Consider the following 21,035-nt stretch of genomic DNA (forward strand, 5'->3'; position numbering starts at 1 on the left):
TAGAAGAACAGATTGGTCCTATAATCTCTCTGTCTTTGTTTCTTAGAAAAGATGAGATAGGCTTATCATCTACTGAGAACAATTTTTTGAATGAAACTTTCATAATGATGGTAGAGTCACAAAGGCTATGTGGAATATTTAAAGGCTATTCTGTTGGCATTAAAAATGTGATGTGTACCTGAGTGTTTCAGACCAGGGAAGTTTCTTGCACAAGCTGACATCATGAAGAAGTAATTTGATATAAATCCCTAGTGCTGAAGCAAGGTAGGTGAATGATCTTAAGCTACACTCCCAGCAGAAAGGAAGCCATCTAATCGGACTCATTTTCTTCTTTTTGGTGCTCTTCAATCAGATAAGACGACCCTAGCTGAAGCAGAGGAGTCACTTGATAATTTCAGAAGTGAAATGGGACTGACTAAAACAGAGACTCTACAAAGACAGTCTGAGACACTTCAGCATTAGAGCCTCCTTGCAGAATTTGGGTGACAGCCTGGAAAGAGCTAAGGATTGTTTTCTGAGCACTTTCCCCTGTGATGCTTGTGTTCTGAATATATAGTACTTTAGTAAAGCTAGCTGGTTTTCATTTAGGTCTCCTTAGTCTCGGGACACAGACTATTAGCAGGCACTGAGTTTAGTAAACTTTACTCGAGTGTACTGCAGTGGACTACCAACATCAGGAGAAAGAGCAGGGACAGGTTGAAGGTCTGCAGCCAAGGAGGAGTGTCCTTAGGGAGACCCTGATGGCACCAGAAGCAGCAAACTTGGGTGCTGACAGAAAACAGGAATACTTCACAGAAATGAAAACAAATTAGTCTGCAATTAGTTCTCCTCCAGCCCCGAGAGTGAAGCAACACTTTTTCTTTTTTTTTTTTTTTACCTCTCCCTGAAAAATCTATGATGTTTCTTCTCTTCTGCATGCCTCTGTTATCTGGGTAAGTAGTGCTGTTCTTGCTCACCAAGAGGCCAAATGGCACAGTTGATAATGAAGAGGGTTCAGGAGATACAGTCTCCTATATCCTGCAGTGGTCATTAGCTTTTTCTGCTCTCCCACTTGCTGTCGTATAGTTTTTAAACTCTCCAGAAAAACCTTGTGTGAAGGACCTAGATGTTTCTTAGGGCCTTTGTAAAAAGAAATTTAAAAACTATATCAAGCTCCAATCAAACAAGAAACTAATGACATCTCTGTAGTTTTATTTCATTTATCCAGCTCTAAGCAGGTTTGAAATACCTGAGAGTGAAGGGAGGAAAATGATGTTGTAGATCCTCTTTTAAAAATAAAATAGATTAATAAAAAATCAACTATCTTTATAATTAATCTACAAAAGCTTTCATTAAAGGCTTTACTTGTTGATTTAAGGATGCTGGCATATATATAAACACATTTTTTATCAGTTTATTACATAGTTTAAAAGGATGTTGGTATGATCTTTAAATGCCTTTCAGATGTCAGTGAGGACAAATGCCACCCATCTACTGGCATCTATAGTCTACTGCATATATGAAAAAGCCACATTCACAAATTAAATACATGATGTTTGCTAACACGGAGACCTTTCCTATTGCTTTGGAGTACTGACATAAAGTGTTTCACTGATATGTGAAACCAGAATCATGAGCAAAGTCATAATTGTCCTTTTACCTGCAAATTTATCAGATGGACAAAATGAATGCTAGGTTCTATTCTCCAGCCTTACTTATGTCTCAATAAAATTAGAATAAATTTTATGTTTACGTTTCTAATTGCTTTCATGCTGCTGTGACTTATTGAAATTCTGTCCTTGTCATATGAATGTTGTTAACATTTTCCTGTGAAACTCCTCCTGAATTGTAAAAAGAAAGCACTTTCATATGTTCCTGAGTCCTTGGCTTCCTTCATTCTTTGGAGTATTTTCTTCTCTTCAAATTGAATTTGCCAGGTGTGATTGAATTCCCATCAAAAAGACATTTTCTGCTGGACAAGTAGGACCTCAATGCTGTAATTCAGTGTTTGTCACTAACCACACTAACCACAGCTGTGATTTCAGTGCTAACATAGAAAAAGAATACTATTTTAAATAACTTTTTTTCACTTCTCTGTTCAGTTTCAAAATACAATCTCTAGCTCATGGATCTTTTCTGTTAGTACATTTGGACTTCTTGAAATTGCTAGATGAAAAATCTGTGCTAGATTATAGGGTTGCACAGTGAATGAGATTTAAAGCATGTGAATCAGAAATTTTTTGAAGTATCAGACTGTGTATAAACACTGACAAAATTAAATCACCAAAAAAGAAGAATATTAGAATACTATAAAAACAAGGTTTTCTTATTTCAAAGTACGACTTACCAATGAGAGAAAATAAAAAAATACAATTATGGTTAACATAATACTGTTGTCATCTAAACTTCTATTAATTCTCATTTTTCTGAATGTAGACTGTATTGTATAAAATTGTATATAGTCTAAAATCTAAATTCTAAAATCTTTGTTGTCTTGTAGTCTTCCAATAAGATACAAAAGGCCTGCTGTGCTTTGGACAGGACATTGAGCAGGCTAGCTTAATGGAGAGGAAACAGTGTCATTGCTGTGTGCTTTAAAAGAAGAACAGTGTGAATTCCTAGGAAAGACGATTGTAGAATTGTTAAGAATATGGGGAAAAAATATACAAAAGCATATGAAGGAAACTCTAGGAACAGATTAAAATATTAGAGAGGGAAAATGAAATAGTGTATATGCCTAGTGTACGATTCATAGAAGGTTGAGAAAGAAGACAGAGATCTTATGGAAAACCTGTCTGCAAGTCAGGGGTGAATATTGCCTGCCAGTTCCCCTGGGCACTGTGCAATTGCAGATTTTAAATGTCTCATAAAAGTGTCATTGCTTCCAGTTTTACCTACTGTGGCAGACATCTGCACTTTGTGAATCTGCCTTCCTAACATGAAAGGCAGCCAACAACACTAAATAGAGTCAGCTCACCTACCCTGCTGCAGTCCAGATACATTTAGGTCAATGTTGCACAGGGATTATTTTTATAGTTTAAAGAAATTTAAACACATAGTGTGGACACTCACACAAGTGACTGTGGAGATATATACCCAGATCATTCAGATCTGCTCTAGATCCTAGATCAAATAGTTTTTGACCTGATCTAGGTGGACTTGCTTTAGTGGGTAGTTGAACTATGGTGATCTTTAGAGGTGCCTTCCAACCCCTACCATTCTGTGATTCTGTGATCCCTTGCAAAAGTAAAAAAACCTGGCAATCTGCACTGCCTGTAAGCAACATAACAACTCTCCATGGAAGAGAGCAATGCCATCCTCCCTGCCTGCAGCAATAACATGTTGTTTCTGCCTAGAGGCGGTAAGATTTCTGTAGCTAGAAATAATCTCAAGAGTGTAGATACTGTGTTATGTATATCATCAAAACTTTGTCCAAGCCTCTTTTAAAATTGTCCAGCATCTCTGGAGGAAGGTGCATTATCCTTCTCTGGTCTTCAACATCCGCCTGAATGCATTCCCATGTGACCTGCTTTGACAGGAGGGTTGGACTAGATGATCTCTAGAGGTCCCTCACAACCCCTAACATTCTATGATTCCTTTTTAAAGGACCGGGAGATGGAAGTACTAGGAGAATCAATTCAGTCCTACTATGAGAAACAGTTTTGGTACCATAGAAGGGTTTTATTTGTTCAGCGACTACCTCACATAGTGTTCTCATTCCCATTTGATTCTCTGAATTTGTTGAACCAACACAGCTATAGGAACGAGCTGTGGACCTTGTTCCTCCTGTGTGCCATCAGCAGAACTCTTATTGAGGTCATTTCCACCACAAAGTAAGCATTGGAGCTTCCCTACTGCCCTGGAGGGACTATTTACATCGTACAGACCCACAGTCAACCAAAATCTCAGGTTGAATTTCAGTTTGAGTTTGCAGGAGTAGTTGTTAGGAGTAGAGATAAGAAGCCCCACTTTATTTTATTCATAAATTTACCAAAATTATTGAACAAAATACTGAGGGATCAGTGCAGAAGACCACAGTGGTAAACTAGTTCTCATTTTTCATGGCAAGTCCGTGATCATTGGGTAAATGTTTACATGATAACCAGGTACATATTTGTTTATCCCCTTAGTATTAAGAGAGAGAGTGATATATAAAAGATAACATGGAAAAAAATAATCTGAAATCAGATAGTGAATGGGTCAAAACCCACTGCAACTCGCTGCCTCCTGTCAGCCAGCTCCCTGAGTGAAACTCACTTTGTTTCTAACAGCTGAATCCTTGTGAAGAACAGTTCATTGGCTCTGCCCACCATACAGGTCCTCCTATCTGGAGATGTCTGCAGCAGAGCTGATAATCCTAAGAGCTCATTAAAATTGTTATGGAGCAGTGAGTATATTTAAGACATAGTTCATGTCATCTAAAAGCAGATGTCTATATTAGATCAATCAGACCCTAAAACAAAAAGAGAGAAAAATAAGAAATTTGTCCTTAAGCAAAGTAATCACACATTTAGGCTTGCTAGGAAGTGTTCTCTTTAGGAAATTTATCATCTTTTGGAAATTTATCATAGAGAAGCTTTTTATCATTTATCCAATATTTTAGATTGTAAATTCCAGATTGATGATAGTTTGACATGGTCAGATGAGCTATACTATGTATGCAGCAAAACTAGCTTATCCAGTTGCATGCATCTTAATGAGTACGAATCTTCAACAGAAATATAGTGAACCTCTTCATTTGGTGGAAAAAAAAAAAGTGAAAAAGAAGCAGTGAGTGTGCAGATATGGAAGTGAATGAGAAAGGAGGCAATAGGCAGGGTTGGTATCATACTTGAAGGTGCTGGCTTCATCATTCCATTCAGGTAAGTTTTGAGTTAGAGATTTTATATGAAGCTGAATCAGTTTATTCTTGAGGTTTTTAAACAGAGGTACAAATTATGGCCATGGTCATATTGTATGTCATTGCTGTGGTAGTATGTACACTAAAACCCTAACTCAGCCTGACATGTGGGCACAGGCCCTGCTGCTCCCCAGCAGCAGCCCTCTGCCAGCCTGGCAGCATAGACATATCCATTGCTCTGTGCATAGGAGCCCTGAGGTGCCTCACCATCACGTGTTCTGTTTTGCAGTTATTTTGCTCCCCTTTCTTTCTTTTCCCTGTCATTGTGTATTTGTCCTCCTACTTTCTCTTTGTATCTCCAGGAAGAATTTAGTTCTAAGTGCTGGGATCTTTCTTTTGCCACATTGTAAGATTTTAAATGTCCAATTAAAAACAAACAAATAAGAACTAGAAAAATTTTTAACTGAGTGTTAACAATTCCTTGAAAATAAATAGTAAGCATCCACACACCTGCCCTGGAGAGAATGAGAGTCAGCACTATAGAGGCATCCCTGCTGCCTTCTCTCCTCACATCCCCTCTGTGGCTCGGCACTGTCTCCTAAGCTCCCTTGGCTGTCTGCTCTTTCAGAGGAGGAGCAGTGGCTATCGCGCACCTTTTGTAACTGTACTGCCATGGCACAACAGGTCTCTGGCTACAGTGATGAAGTTGGCTTTGAGGATACTTTTATATTTGCCTGAGCCCTTTTCCTCTTTTCCATCCCAACAGCTGTCCTCTCTGTTTTGAGTTTCCTTAGCTCTGTTGTTTATGGAAATTTGTGGGGCTGCACTGTGTGTCTTATAAGTGAAATGAAGCAATGTAAAAAAATTACTCTTCATTTGTATCAGCAAAATGTAGAGGGGACAACAAGCAATGGTGCAGGGGAAAAAACAGAGGACAGGAAGCTAAAACTAGCCTGACCATCAAAGAAGGGTTGTCTTACAAGTACATTCTGTTTTACCTAAGCTGACTCTATGTGCTTGAACCTGGATCATAGATTTGCTATAAACACCTTCTGCAATGAAGCTATATGTGGAAATGGTTCCAGGTTCAGCTTTGCCAATAATCACCATGCTTTCCTCTGAGGATGAATGGAGATTCTTTTCATGAAAATGTGCCTTCCAGCTGGAAGTGGGTGGGGAAAGGTTAAGCCTGTGCTTCCCTCCTATGCACCAGCTGCTCCCAGGGACAGAGCACTTGTTTACACCTTAGCTGCTCACAAACCCTTTCTGAGCTTCTCAGATAAAACCTATTCATATTGTCCTCAAGAAAAGATGTCAGCTTAGTCAGACTGTGGTTTTCAAAAAAGCCTAAGTGATTTGAGCACTCACTTTGTTTGAAATTAAAAGTACATGTCCAAATTTATATGTTTTTGTAAAGTCCCAGCTGGAGTCTGTTTAATGGTAGAAAAGGAACAGACTGATAAAGCAACCTTGGCCACAACACTGAAAAATGACTCAGTGTTATAATTCTGCTTACAGCTTCCATTACATTTATCAGTATTTATTCATTATTTGCCCTATTTTTTTTTCTTTCCTTTTTTCCACTTGCTTATCAGGGACAGATTTGTTTCAGATCTAGTAGAGAGAACATTTTCAAGGACATTCTGGAGGAGCTGTTTGTACAAGGCTGATGAAAAAATGCAAAACTTAATTTTAAAAAGAGAAAATTATGTACTGAAATATGGAAAATAATAATTGTAAACTTTTCACAATAGCAAACCAAACAGGAAACAAGACATGCAACCATTTACTTAAAGAAGTATTTCCTTAATGCATGGAATGCCTTTCAATTCTGGGGACTAACATTCTAAACCACAATAACTGAGAAATAGCAGTCTTTCCCATAAGTGGAAAAAGTGATATTATACATAGTTTAGGTAGCTAATTCATGTAACTGGTATATCCCCTGTGCACAATGCTGCTCAGTATGGAGACAGCTGAGCTAGTCCCAAATGCAATACAGTCCTGCTATCAGAAGTGAGGAAGTTGGAGTGGGTGCATTTGTTCCAGTTTTCACTTTTCAATAATCTGAAATGCAAATGTGTTTTATGAATCATAAAACTCGATAAAAACTTTAACAATATTCTATGAATTGTGCTATTTGTTAACAAATTCACGTCATTTTACTCCAATCAACATCTTTCTTCAGTCTTTAAAATATAAAGCAATGCCAAATTGTACATTATTACACTCTGCATGGCAATGACAGCTATGGAGTATGCAAATGTAGCAACATAATCTAGGTCTACTCATTTTCTAGTCTGACTTTCGGATTTTTTAAGACTATTTTGCAATTTTAAAATTATATGAATAACTACTTCACAGAAAACATTAAACAGCGTATCCTTCTTCAACTTAAAATTTTCTTGTAGGCTGCACATTTTTGTTAGACAGTTATGTGGGAGGCTGTAACGTTCACATGGGTGCAACTGATTTAATTGGTTGCCTTGATATATGCACTTGTGTCTGCTCTGAATGTCATGCCAGGTGTCAGCTGGTCTAAAACTATAGTTTATTCCTTTTGAAGACATATGTGGATTTGCAGATCAGGTCACACAGGAATGTGTCCAGACAGGTTTTGTAAGACTTCAGAGAAGGAGACTCCACAGCCTCCCTGGGCAGCCCGTGCCAGGGCTCCCTCTTCATTACATTAAAGTAGTTTTTCCTTATGCTTAAGTCCAACTTCTTTTCATTCCAGCTTTTATCCATTACTCCTTGTCCTGTTGCTGAATGGTACAGAAAAAAAGCATCCTTCTGCCTTAGTCTTCTCTTCTGTGGGCTGAACAGTCCCAGGTCTCTCAGCCTTTCTTCATAACAAAGATGCTCCAGCCCCTTAATTATCTTGGTGGCCCTATGCTGGACGTTCTCCAGAAGTTCTCTGTCCCTCTTGAGCTGGGGAGCCCAGAACTGGATGCAGGACTCCAGATGAGGCCTCACCAGGGCAGAGTAAAGGGAGAAGATAACATCTCTCGAGCTGCTGTCCACATTCTTCTTAATGCCTCCCAGGATGCCGTTGTCCTTCTTGGTCACAAGGGTACATTGCTGGCTCATAGATAGTTTATTATAAACCTGAAGTCCTGGGTCCCTCTTTGCAGAGCTGATCTCCAGCAGGTCAATATCCAGCCTGTACTGGTTCATGGGGTTCTTTCTCCCCATGTTCAGGACTCTGCACTTGCCCTTGTTGAACCTTATGAGGTTCCTTTCTGCCCAACTCTAGAGCCAGTGGAGACCTGGCTGAATGGCAGCACAGCCTTCTGGGGAACCAGCCAGTCCTCCCAGTTTGGTGTCATCCGGGAACTTGCTGAGGGAACACTTTGTCCCCTCAACCAGGTCATTGACGAAGATATTGAACAAGACTGGTCCCAGAATCCATCCCTGTGGAACTCCACTGGCCACAGATCTCTTACTTGACTTGGCTCTGTTCATCACTGCCCTCAAATATTGAAAGAAATTACATATACTATGATATATATATATGCTATACTCCACAGTCTGATTGTGTTTACTTCATCAGGTGTTTCTTTTAATCTAACCAGACTAAAAAAGAAAATATTTTATAGCAGCTGTAAATGTAAATTTCAGCCCTTTAAGGTCTATGTTCTTCAGGACATTTTGCTGTTTTTAAAAAAATTATTTCCTGAGGCCCCCTGAAAACTTCTTTGCATATACCTATAGTCTTGTTTTGCATTTTTCATGGTGCTCTTAAAAATGAGCTGAATAATTCATATAAAAATTTTAAGTCCAGGCTCAGACTTTTTAAGAGCAATTGTATCTTCTTTTCTTGTTACCAGAAGAAAAATCACAAGATTTTCATATTATTAGACCATGTTGTTCTTAAAAATGTATCTCTCTCTTTGAACGCACCTTATGATATGTGTTTGTGTATGCATTGCCCTAACATCCACCAGAAGTTTGCCTATGGCATGCTGAACTGTGCTATGAACATAGCATTGGACTTACTATTAGATCCCTGAATATGTACAGACTGACTTGGCATAAAATTAATCCAACAAGTCAGCGATATGTCAGATTTACTGCAGTGCTCTGCACAGGAAACTGAAAAACACTGTCTGTGTCATGGTGTCATGGTTTAGGCCCATCCAAGGACAAAACACCATGATTAGACTTAAGTAACACAGACTTGAGAATTCCTAAAGGGCAAGGAGTGCTTAATTGCCACTTACGGTCCTGGACAAAACAAAGCTACTCATCTTGGAGAAGGAAAAAGAAAATAATTTAATCCACCAACAACTAAAACATAATCATAAAACCCCAAAACATAGCAAACACAAAGCAGCACAGAGTGGTACAATGATGCAAAGGGCACAAGCCCTTTAAAGACCACTTTTCCCCCACCTCTTCCCTCTTCCCGGGCTCAGAACCCTGATCTCAGTGTCTTTATCTTCTCCCCCGCTGAATGGTTCATGGAGGTGGGGAATGGGGATTTCAGTCAGTCTATTCCTGATGGTTTCTGCCATTTGTCTCTCCTCAGGGAAAGTGGGCTCCACGCCAGTCCTCCCTGGTCTTCTGCAGGACACCTCACACACACAGCAGCCCTGCAGGGGCTGCTCTGACGTGCATTCATTCCAAAGGCTGCAGCTCCTCTCTGCCTCCTGTGTGGGTCTGCTCTGCAGCCTGCAGGCTCTCCAGCACGGCCTGCGGCATGGCTGCCTCCTCACACAGTCTCCTGTCCATCCAGGTGCACTTACATGGAGCTACTGGTGGTTCTCAGTCCTGCCATCGCCCTCCATGGGTTGCAGGGGCACAGCCTGCGTTCTTGCCACAGGTTACAGAGAAGTCTCCGGTCTAGTGCTCCTCTTTTTGTGCTTCTCTGACTGTGAGATCCACGTGGTCACCTTCATCTTGTTACCGCTCCTAGACTTCTTCCCAAGCACTTCAAATTCCCATCTCTAAATAGTGATTGCAGAGGCTCCAAATGTTCCCAACTGGGCTGGAGGTGGGTCTGAACCCAAGAGCTGGGGGAAAGTCCTAGAACTCTTTACCAAGTCTGCACTGCAGCTCTCTTCCCCCTGTTACCAAGCAAAAGTGTCTCCTAGCGAAATCATGACACGTGGACTCAGGCTGGCACTTAGGCCAGCCAAATCCATCTTCTCTGCCTGAGTGTGAAGGGGTGCAGCTTTAGGTTCCAGTTTTGCAATGAGGAGACTTGTCATGGGCTGCTTTTAAGCTTGTCTCCAAGATCCTTCATCTGAAGAATGACAAAAGAAAATTTATCTATTCTTAAATTTATTCCATTTTGTGGTAACAGTTGCCTGGTTCTTCTCAGGGTACATGAGAAGCTTGTTTGAGGCTGTCTCTGGGGCCGGGATTAGTGAATTTTAGAGCTATTATTTGGGTGAATTTCTGTCAAGTTAACTGTGTTAAAGAGAAATCCTTCAGTGGGAACATTTAGAGAATATGATGTGATACACATACATCTACACTGTTTTCCTTCTTTAACCCAAGATCTATCACTTCTCTTAATAAAAGAAAAAACCCACTACTGTCTAGAAATTGTATGAAACAAACATGTGGATCTGTAAAAATAATATCTGCGGTAAAATATGCCCTTTCACTTGCTTTGCATTTATTCAAGTCCTCATCAGAAAGTTGACATGCCTGTTACTTGTACCGTAGGACTACTCGTCGGGGTTTTTCTTTTGACTTCGTACCTTCTCATATTGAACTAACATTACCTACACTTTGCTGTCAGTGTTACTATATCAGCATCTAATATCTTCCATGAAACTACCTCTTTATACCATGTCTGATCAGATTGTTTGTATTAATAACTTAGACCTGAAGGTTATTATTAAGTAAACACTCAATTAAGGTGCCCTGGAATCAGTGCAAGGACTTTCTCTTTTGAACTAAGCAGTGCTATTTTCTGTGTGAGACCTCCCTGTATTTCTACACAGGCTGTCACAGATAGTGTTTTTTCAATGTTTCCCAGAAGGCAGTTCACAGAGATTGTTCACTGAAGTCAACCTGATTTTCATAACAAAATGACACATGTTGTTCTCCAGAGTACACTCTGGCTATCACTGCTGTGTGAAGCTACAGTTGTCATGGCAGAGGCTTCCCTAATTGTTTACAGGTGTTGTGTGAAGCCATCCTTACTGAGACCTGTCAAAACTGAGCTATTCACAGCTGACATAGTCTTCCTGGGCCTGTGGCTGATTTTTTGCTCAGTTTTTCTTTGGTTTTGTTTTTATTTTGGGGTGGGTTTATTTGTGTTTTTATCTCAATTATAGTACATATTGATTTGCATTTTTTCCTAGATATGACCTCAAAGAAGAAAAGAAAGCTACTTTGAGATGGAGCCTGATCTGTTTAGGAATATTTCTACCACATGCAAGAATAGGAAGCAGAGACATATATTCTCTAGGCATATATTCTACAGATTGACTCAACAATGTGCCCTCATGGCCAAGAAGGCCAATGGCATCCTGAGGTGTATTAGAAGGGGGTGGTGAGTAGGTCAAGATAGGTTCCTCTCCCCCTCTACTCTGCCCTCGTGAGACTGCATCTGGAATATTGTGTCCAGTTCTGGGCCCCTCAGTTCAAGAAGGACAGGGAGCTGCTGGAGAGAGTTCAGTGCAGGGCCACAAAGATGATGAAGAGAGTGGAGCATCTCTCTTATAATGAAAAGCTGAGGGAGCTGGGGCTCTTTAGCATGGAGAAGAGGAGACTGAGGGGTGACCTCATTAATGTTTGAAATGCATAAAGGGTGGATGTCAAGAGGATGGAGCCAGGTTCTTCAGTGATGTCCAATGATCATACAAGGGGGCAAACAGGTACAAGCTGGAACATAAGAGGTTCCAAAGAAACACAAGGAAGAATTTCTTCACTGTGAGGGTGACAGAGCACTGGAACAGGCTGCCCAGGTGGGTTGTGGAGTCTCTTACCGTGGGGACATTCAAAACTTACCTGCATGAGTTCATCTGTGACCTACCATAGGTGGTCCTGTTCTGGCAGAGGGGTTGGAGTAGATCTTTTGAGGTCCCTTCCAACCCTGGAGACTCTGTGATTCTCTGTTTCTGTGATTTCTCTCTTTATCTAGATTATGATGGATTACATTTGGTTGACATTTTCCCAGGGGCACAAATGATTGTATCATTATTGCTATGCAGGATTTATTTTTGTCTATTTCTCTTACAGTCGAGAACTAAGTTATCATTTTGGAATGAATCATAAACTTCTCTTCATTTACATGCTATAATGAATGAACAGGTAGATGAGCACTTCAGTCAAAGGATATTGTGTCCATTTAAGAATGTAAGAATTCTTGTACAAGAATGTAAAATTCTTGTTAAAGTTTTGAATTGCATTTATCCGGACAGGTGTCAAAGATAGGGATATCACTGTATACATGTACAAAACTAATAACTTGCTAGAGAAAATGCCATTTATGAGGGGGATTATATTTCAAAATAATTTTTAAAAGATTTTTTGAATTATAATAGGATTTCACAGACATAATCAGATAAATTGTCCATATAGTTTCACCAGAAATGGGCTTTTTTTTTTTTGTTAAATGCAACTTCATTAAAGCTATTGACTTTGCTGCCTCTTGGTGAATCAGCCTGGAAGGATGGGTTGTGAGTGATTAGGATTCACCACTGCACTTATCCTAGTGGCTGCAACTGTTTTAAACCAGAGTAGTGCATCACAAGCTCAAATATGTTTTAATAGCAAATAAACAGGGATTAATTTTTGTGAGGCCCTAGCTGACTACCAGCACCACCATAAATATCAATATATTCTGTCACCCAAGTTATCTGTGACACCTTACCCATGTAGGTGCAGAGTTACCTTCTTGTCTCCTTTATGCTCTTTTTTTTTGTTTGTTTTTCCTATTGTTATTTAATCAACCACATTTCCCTAACATATCCTTTTCCCATGCCAAAAATATGAATTTCTAAGGGCTAAATAGCCACAGAGGAAAGACTCTTGTCTGGGGTACAATAAAAAGAGTTCATTAAACTTTAAATAAGGGTAACATAGTTCAGGGAATTTGCAGAATATTTTCAAGATGTTCATTATTTGCATTAAACTTTTGTGTTTAATTTCACATATATTTAATTTTCTGGATGAAAATTTTCTGTCCACAGAAAAAAGACAGTGAAGAAGAATTAAAGATAGTTTCCACATTTTAATGCAACTTTAAAAATGTATTATTGTTATTATTATTTTCTGTGTGAATCACTGAAATAGTTCTATGGAACACTAAAAAAGAAGTAATATTTAGTCAGCATAAGGAATAATCTTTTTATAAATCAATTAGATTCAACAACTCATATAAAGATGAAAGAGCTGTTTTTCTGAATGAAGACAAGTGAAATAATCTTCTCTTTGTGAGTCTAATTAAATCATAAGATACCTCAATTTTCATATGCATTGCTTGACATATACATCACATGGCACTTTTGTGAAGCCATAAAGCTTCACAAAAGTGCCAGTTCTGGAACATGACAATCTTTTCTGTACATATTCTGACGAAAACATAGAGGAGAAAGCTGCAACAATGAAGAAGCACCAGTATTAAAGTACTACCACTCATAGGGGTAACAAGTTGTGTGTGTGAAGACCCTGTGCACAGACACTTTTACCTTTAGATGTAGCAAAGACCAGGTGACACTACATGTATTTTCAAACTTTATTTTTCTGGACCTGTGAGTGTAGTCTCAGCCTAGCAGGGCTTTTTGGCCATTGTATCTCACACTTCTGCGGGATATTGTACAGTAGCTTACAGCCTTTCAATTGGTGTATTCTTGGATATTTTCCAGTGAAAACATACCCAGTATTTGGATGGAGTTGAGTTTCTTCATGATAGGCTTGTGGTTTTATCTTTCCTTGATGTAGTAAGACAGAGTGAGTGGTAAAGAGCCATGTTCTGCCTACATATGGCTAATTTCCTGTACTTGGGAGCCTTCCCCCCCTCTATACCTTAGTGTAATTCCCATGCTAGCCATTTGCCAGTACCCAGTGTGCTGCAGTGGACATACTGCCTAAAAATGCTGGCTAGCAACTGACTCAAATTATCCACGGCCCCAGAATTTCTCAGTGTGGATATTGACAGCATAGCAAACCCAATCTCTAGGAAGTAGATTTCCTTCTGCATGCAGCAGAACTAAAAATAAAAAGATCTTTCTTTGTGTAGACCTTGTATGAAGCATGCATACTAGTTTTTTTCAAGGCTTTTAATTAAGAACCTCATATACTAAGAGGGTTGAATGAAGACATCAATTGTAAATATTTTTGTCCAAATACTCGTATTTAAATAAAACTCACAGAAATTTGCCTCTATTTATTCTAAGAGAACGGGAAATTTCCAGAATGAAACTGAAAGGATTATTTTATTCAGTTTTGTTGGAAAATACTGTTATTTGCATAATACTTCCTCATTCTAGCTTTCACTGTTACAGATAGGTGGATAAGCAGAGAAAGAGTTCTCTGAGATGTATGAGTGTTAGAAGTGATTGCCATTTCAAAGACATTCTCTCTATATATTGCTAGCCATGAATTCTAAAAATAAGCTTTAATCTCTCTGATTTTCCTGTACGCTGCTAAGCAGCCAACATATTATAAAAGCCTCAAAACCTGCAGATAGTCTCCTGGTTCTCTGACATGTCAGTAAAGAAGAAAGTAAATCTCTGAAAATCGAGGTGACACTTTCATTAAATGCTTGTTTATGTCAATGTTCAGATAAACAATCTCTTCTAATAAGTCATCATCTTTGATCTTCAGACTGCTATGGAGCTCATTGTATATGAATTCTATTGAACTGCATTACTGAGAGACAAATTCTAGTGCTTTCTCTTTTTTACATGAACTCCCAGTTACCTTACTGGTAGTGCCATCAGCTTGTCTAGTACTGGAAAAAAAGAAAAACACAAAATCCACCTGTAAGATCAAGTGATATTCACCTTTGTAACAACTTGACTGGGTTTGCTGTTGTTGTTTTATAAATCATCAAAGTGTCAAAAGTTTCATGGGCTTTTTATTTTGGGGAAAGGAAGAGAGAGCATTCTTGAACTTCAGTTAAGTTTTTTTTGCAATCACTCTTCAGTGAGCTGTTGTTAGCAACTTCGCTTTGACGTGTTCTTAACATGGATTGGCAGTTATATATGATAAAGCAGAAGCAAGAACATGGAAAATAACAAAATACTTGATTTAACTTTTGACAAATATATATATTTGTGAGATTTAGGTGTGGAAAATGAATTTAATTATTGTAGACAAAGTTTAATACTCTTGTTGCGTTTATAATGACCTGAGTGAGACTTAAGGTATAACAAAAGATGGGGATTTTTAAAGAAAATCTGGTTTATTTTCCCTTGTCTGACATTCACCTTTCTCCATTACTGATAGCAGTGTATTTTGATTCATTTCAATGACAAGTAGTTCATTGACACACTTTAAATAGAGTATACAGTATTTGTTGTAGAGTTCATGAAATTGCATATGAAATACCCAGTTTGTAAGTGAACATTAATCTCAACTGCCACATTTATTGGTCAGGCTCTTGTTCTTCAATTTGAACTGTGACACCCAGGTTTTTGATAAATATATATGTTTCTGAGTATTCAGTAGCATTAACAAAGTAATTTGGATAGTGAGAAATTCATTAGAACCTGACAAGCACAAATGCCTATATACCAAAAAATAAATGAGAGAAACATATATGATGAGGAAAATCCTCAATTGTTTTCAGACTGTGTCCACCTGCTGGGTAAGAGTGTATGATAGGCCTGGGGGAAAAAAGGCTCCACTGAGCTACTTGGACAGGCTGGATCAATGAGTCAAGGCCAGTTGTATGAGGTTTAACAAGGCCAAGTGCCAGGTCCTACACTTGAGCCACAAGAACGCCATGCAATGACACAGGCTTGGGGCAGAGTGGCTGGAAAGCTACCTGGAGAAAAAGGGCCTGGAGGGTGTTGGTTGACAACCAGCTGAATATGAGCCAGTAGTGTGCCCAGGTGGCCAAGAAGGCCAATGGTCTCCTGGCTTGGATCAGAAATAATGTGGCCAAAGGACCAGGGAAGCAAGTGCCCTCTGTACTCAGCACTGGTGAGACTGCATCTTGAATACTGTGTTCAGTTCTGGGCCCCTCACTACTAGAGGGACATTGAGGTGCTGGAGCATATCCAGTGATAGGCAATAAGATTGATGAAGAGTTTGGAGCACAAGTAGGATGAAGAGCAGCTGAGGGAGCTGGAGAAAAAGAGGATGAGAGGAGACTTTCTCACTCTCTACAACTATGTGAAAAGAGGTGGTAATGAGGTGGCGATTGGTCTCTTCTCCCAAGCATCAAGTGATAGGACAAGAGGACAGGTCCTCAAGTTGCTCCAAGGGAGGTTTACATAGAATCATAGAATAATAGGTGTTGGAAGGGACCTCTAGAGATCATCTGGTCCAACTCCCCTGATGAAGCAGGTCCACCTAGATGATGTCACACAGGAACACATCCAGGCAGTTTTTGAAAACTTCCAGAGAAGGAGAATCCATAACCTCCCTGGGCAGCCTGTGCCAGTGCTCTATCACCCTCTGAGTATTAGGATCAATTTTTTCACCAAAACCACTGTCAAACATTGGAACAGAATGTCCAGGGAAGTGGTTGAGTCTCCATCCCTGAAGATATTTTAAAGACAGGTAGATGATATCCTTAGTGACACGGTTTAGTGGTAAATATGGCAGTGCTGAATTAATGGTGGGACTCGATCTTACAGGTCTTTTCCAACCAAAACAATTCCATGATTCTATGATTCTGTTTTACACTTGTAATATTCAGGGGCACAAAATGAGAGTAGGACTAGAGATGATTTTGTCTTAAAAAATGCAACAATTCTGTGTTGACCTTCTGCTAAATTTTGTTTGTTTAGAAAATCGGTAAAAAAACCATTGTTTTTAATGTACATATTTTGATTCACTGTCTCTGTCTTCTAAATTTAGATATGCATTTTAGAAATGGAGAAAATACTTAAGTATTGCTTGTAGACCTCTGGACTTCTAGCCTTGAAGGCACTTTATACCGTGTTCTGAAAATACAGAGATGCAGTGAAACACTTCATAAGCAGCTGTGAGTGTGCCTCTTAACTTATAAACCTGTTCAGCCTGTCCACCCATTAGCGTTGTCTAAGTCTGAGCTTCCTTTATTGAAAACACTTAACTTCTAATTACAGATACAGTTGTTGGTTTGCTTCTCTTTCAACTCACTACAAGCTTAATATATTCATGACTAGTTGGTGGATAAAGTCCTGAAGGACCCTCGTATATCAGCTGCCTGATGGTCCACAACTACCAAATAATATTCTTGTGCTATGAAAAAGATTATAATTTTGACAGAAAAAAATGATTTCCAGAAGTAAAGAAATGCCAGATTTACTGTTGTCCATCCAGTCCTTTGTGCCTTTACTGGCCATCTGTTCCACCCATTGTGCAAAAGTAAGCAGAGTCCAACTTGCATAGTGAAGCAAAAGAAACCCAGTTGCCACTACTTTAACATAACTTACTCAGATATGTGTGATTTTTCTAAAGGAAAAAAGTAATCACGAATTTTAATGTTAAGCACCATTAAGAATAAATGCCTTGTAAATCTAAAATTTGCTGTGACTCTTAAAACCTTAATAAGTCTTCACTTAGCACTTGAACTGTGAAATGGACTTCAAAACTATGAAGACTTACTCTGCTTTCCATACTCCCACAGCAGTTTTTGCAGCTATTGTAAGTTCAGTCTCAACTATTTTGTGTTTCTCTTTTGAGTGGACTTGGCAAAATCTTTCAAGAAACACAAGCAACAGAAGGAAAATACCATTTACTCCTCCCATTAAATCATCCTGCAAAATTTCAGTGAAATTTAATTGAATAAATGTAAGAGACAAACTGACACCTGCAATTTCTACTTGCAGTTTCTTAAAGACTGGTAATCCTTCAGTACAGTTCTCAAGGTAAAGGTTCCTGCAGAATCCTCTGCAGTGAAAAGGATCAGTTAATCAAAACATGAGGCCAAGTCTACCTTACAATAAAATATGAATACTATCTATGACTGAATTGTGAAAATGGTAGCCAAATTTAAAGGATTCCATTAAATTTCTGTAAACCAAGAGCTATCAAGGTTCAAATCTTTGAACCAGACACTATTTTTAACGTCTTTAAAAATAGTTATTTGTACGTTCTCAATCTTATTCCTAACATAATGCTGCAATGATGGTACGGAGGATTACATGTCAGACTTGGACCAGAGCCCATCCTTTTTATCCACATTTCACCGTCTGTATCCACCCTTCACCGTCTGTATCCACCCATGTAAAATCTAGGAAATACTCTTTGATGGTGTGTGTGGACCTTGTTATGGAGTTAGACTTAGCTGTGCTAAGCACTATATAAACTCACAGTAACAGAAAGTGGCTGCTTTGTAGAGATTTTCTGCCTTTACTGTATGTTATGTTTGTTGCTGCAGTAGCTGAGTGCCTTCCAGTAGTGTACTCAGCAATGCAACTACCATCTGGTGTGTGTTTGTTCGCTCACTCTCTCCCAGGGGGAGAAGTGTGTGCAGTGGAGTGTTATGTTTCTGAATTTTTATTCGTAGAGACACATGCTTTTCTATCTGCTTACACTAGAAATGACAAGGTCAAAAAATATGCCTTTCAGCTGGAATGAAAAATTGCCATGTTTAGGATGCTCAGTGGTTAATTCTACACGTGCAAGGTCTTGAGAAAGATCTCCCTGATGCATAAGAAGATGTCGCTTTTTAAATTTAATGCAGCATTTCCCCATCTTGCGTAGCCTCTAGTTACTCTCTGTCTTTAGTAAGGAGTTGCCAGGGGCATCCATTACTTTTTCCAGATGGTGTTGGGAGCTGAAAGCAAGAAAAGGGAAGAAGAAAAGTTAAATTTAAAAGTGTTTATACTCACAGAAATAAAATCTGTTCTTCCTGAGACTAGGAAAAGTCATGACACAACAAATTCTTCACTCATTCACATCCTGTGCAACCCTATCTAAGACAATATGCTGTTCCATGTGTAAATATGTGCAGCATTTGGCCATTACAAATATATTAGTGCTTCCGAAACTTGGAACCAAATTTAAACATATTTCTTTGGTATTTGCTGAAGAAAACAAAACAGAAAAGTTGTTTATCATCCTGATCATCATTCACAAAGAGGCCCAGAAGGGAGATAATAAGTTTAGAGCAATGAATTGTTCAAAGTATGATTTTTGTTTTAATGTCCCCGAGTTTTACATACAGAGTCAGTTACACTATTGCCTTAGCCTATTTGAAATGCCAGGGAAGAGTATTTCTGACAAGACAGGCATCTTTGTTTCTTTCATAACACAGACAACTGTCATGCAGAATATGTGTACTTGTGCTTGAACAGGAAAATAAACCAGTTGCTTAAAGATTTTTTCCCAAAGGGGATTTCTATGAGGCTTCTGAAGAAGTCAACATAAGTTCACTTGTGATCATTCAAGAGCCTCTGGATGTGTTGAAATTAAGCGATCTCTTCCTTGTGTGTATTCTGAATGGATGGGATCTCTATAAGTTCCTTAACTCTTTTCTCCTATATTTTTTTAAAACTGATCCACATTGTTTCTGTGGAAGTTGGATATTTAGGCTTTCTCTTTCAAAAGTCTCCTATTATGATTTTTTTATTCCTTGTAGATAGGTTGTTTATTAATTTAGCAGCAGCAATTGGTGATTTAACCCATCACTAACCATTCAATAGTGGAGTAATTCTGAGTCAAAAAGAATGATACAATGGGTAGAGCAGGTCGCTGAGAGACAAGAATAAAATTCCATCCGGAATTCTGGCAGTAATTTCCTATGTGATTTTAAATGTGTTACTTATCTTCTCTGTACCTGAGTTTACATAGCTGTTCATAAAACACATAATGTTATCTAATAGAGATGCTACAGCATTTAAGTTTTTAATTAAAAACTTGTATATTTTGGATTCTGTAAATGAAAGCTTTTTTCTCAAATTTTGGTTAGTCTTTTTGAGAATAAATTATTTCAAAATATTTTTTTAGGATGGTTTTTTTGCTCATGATACAAGCTAGCATCTCCCTTGTTCAAAGGTCATAAAAAGTGCCTTCAGCTTACTACCAATTTAAACTTACGATTTTCAAAACCTCACGTAAAACCTTTTCCAAGAATGATGCTGCAGGTTTTCATCTACTTCTGTAGTTAGTGGTGGTATAAACTCCAAAGAACATCAAGAAAACTCTTAATGATGTTAATGACCCCAGGTCACAAAATATACAATTTCCTTTAAACTTTATTGTGAAATTACACAAGACAATTCTTAACTCCAATATAATTCCATAAAATTAGCTGTTTGGGTTTTTTTTGTTTTTTTTTTTTTAAATTAAACATGAAACTGCCTTTGAAAGTGGATGACTTCTTTCTTCTGCTGTGGAAATCTTTTCTTTTTTTTTTAATTTATACATGGAAGAATGTATCCCATACCATTGATTATTATCTGTTATTTTCTGTCCTCTAATTTAGATGGCTAACCAGAGCAGTTAAACATCCTTCTCAATTATTTTGTTCTATTTATTTTGCATGGATTTTTTGCAAATATATTTATCTTGTGTATTTTGTCTCATGCTGTCATTTTGATATTTGTAACAAGACTAATGTATTCTGCTCATTACCCTCTGACTCGCTCGGGTGCATTAGGAAATGACAATCGAAGACTTAACTGCACTAATGGCCCTTTCACATGGTAAACCAGAAAGAAATGTCTTTATATGCACTATATACAGTGCTTTGGCTGTAACTTCTGTGTTAGTGTTTGAAGCTGTTTGTTTCTCTTCTAGTACTGGTAAAATACAGGGAATGATGTGTGCTGTGTGCTGCTCTGTTTTGCAACAGAAAGACATATACTCTGGAAACTACCTTTCAAATCTGTAAGCCTCAGACACAAGCCTGTGTACAAATTAAAAAACTCTGCAAAGCAGAAGTCTGCACTGAGGACCCATTATCTGTTCCTTCTTTCTAGGCCCTAATCCATCATCTCCTGTGTAAGAGTATTGCACAGATACTGGAGGCTTTAATTTCCTCATCTGTTGGCTACCAGCCACAAAATCTTTTATAACAAAAGACTGTATTAGGGATAATTATTTGTTTCTTGGGTGTACAAAGATCCAGCACAAGAGGATATTTAATTAA

Source organism: Colius striatus, chromosome Z, assembly GCF_028858725.1.
Source record: "Colius striatus isolate bColStr4 chromosome Z, bColStr4.1.hap1, whole genome shotgun sequence".
Classification (NCBI taxonomy): Eukaryota; Metazoa; Chordata; class Aves; order Coliiformes; family Coliidae; genus Colius; species Colius striatus.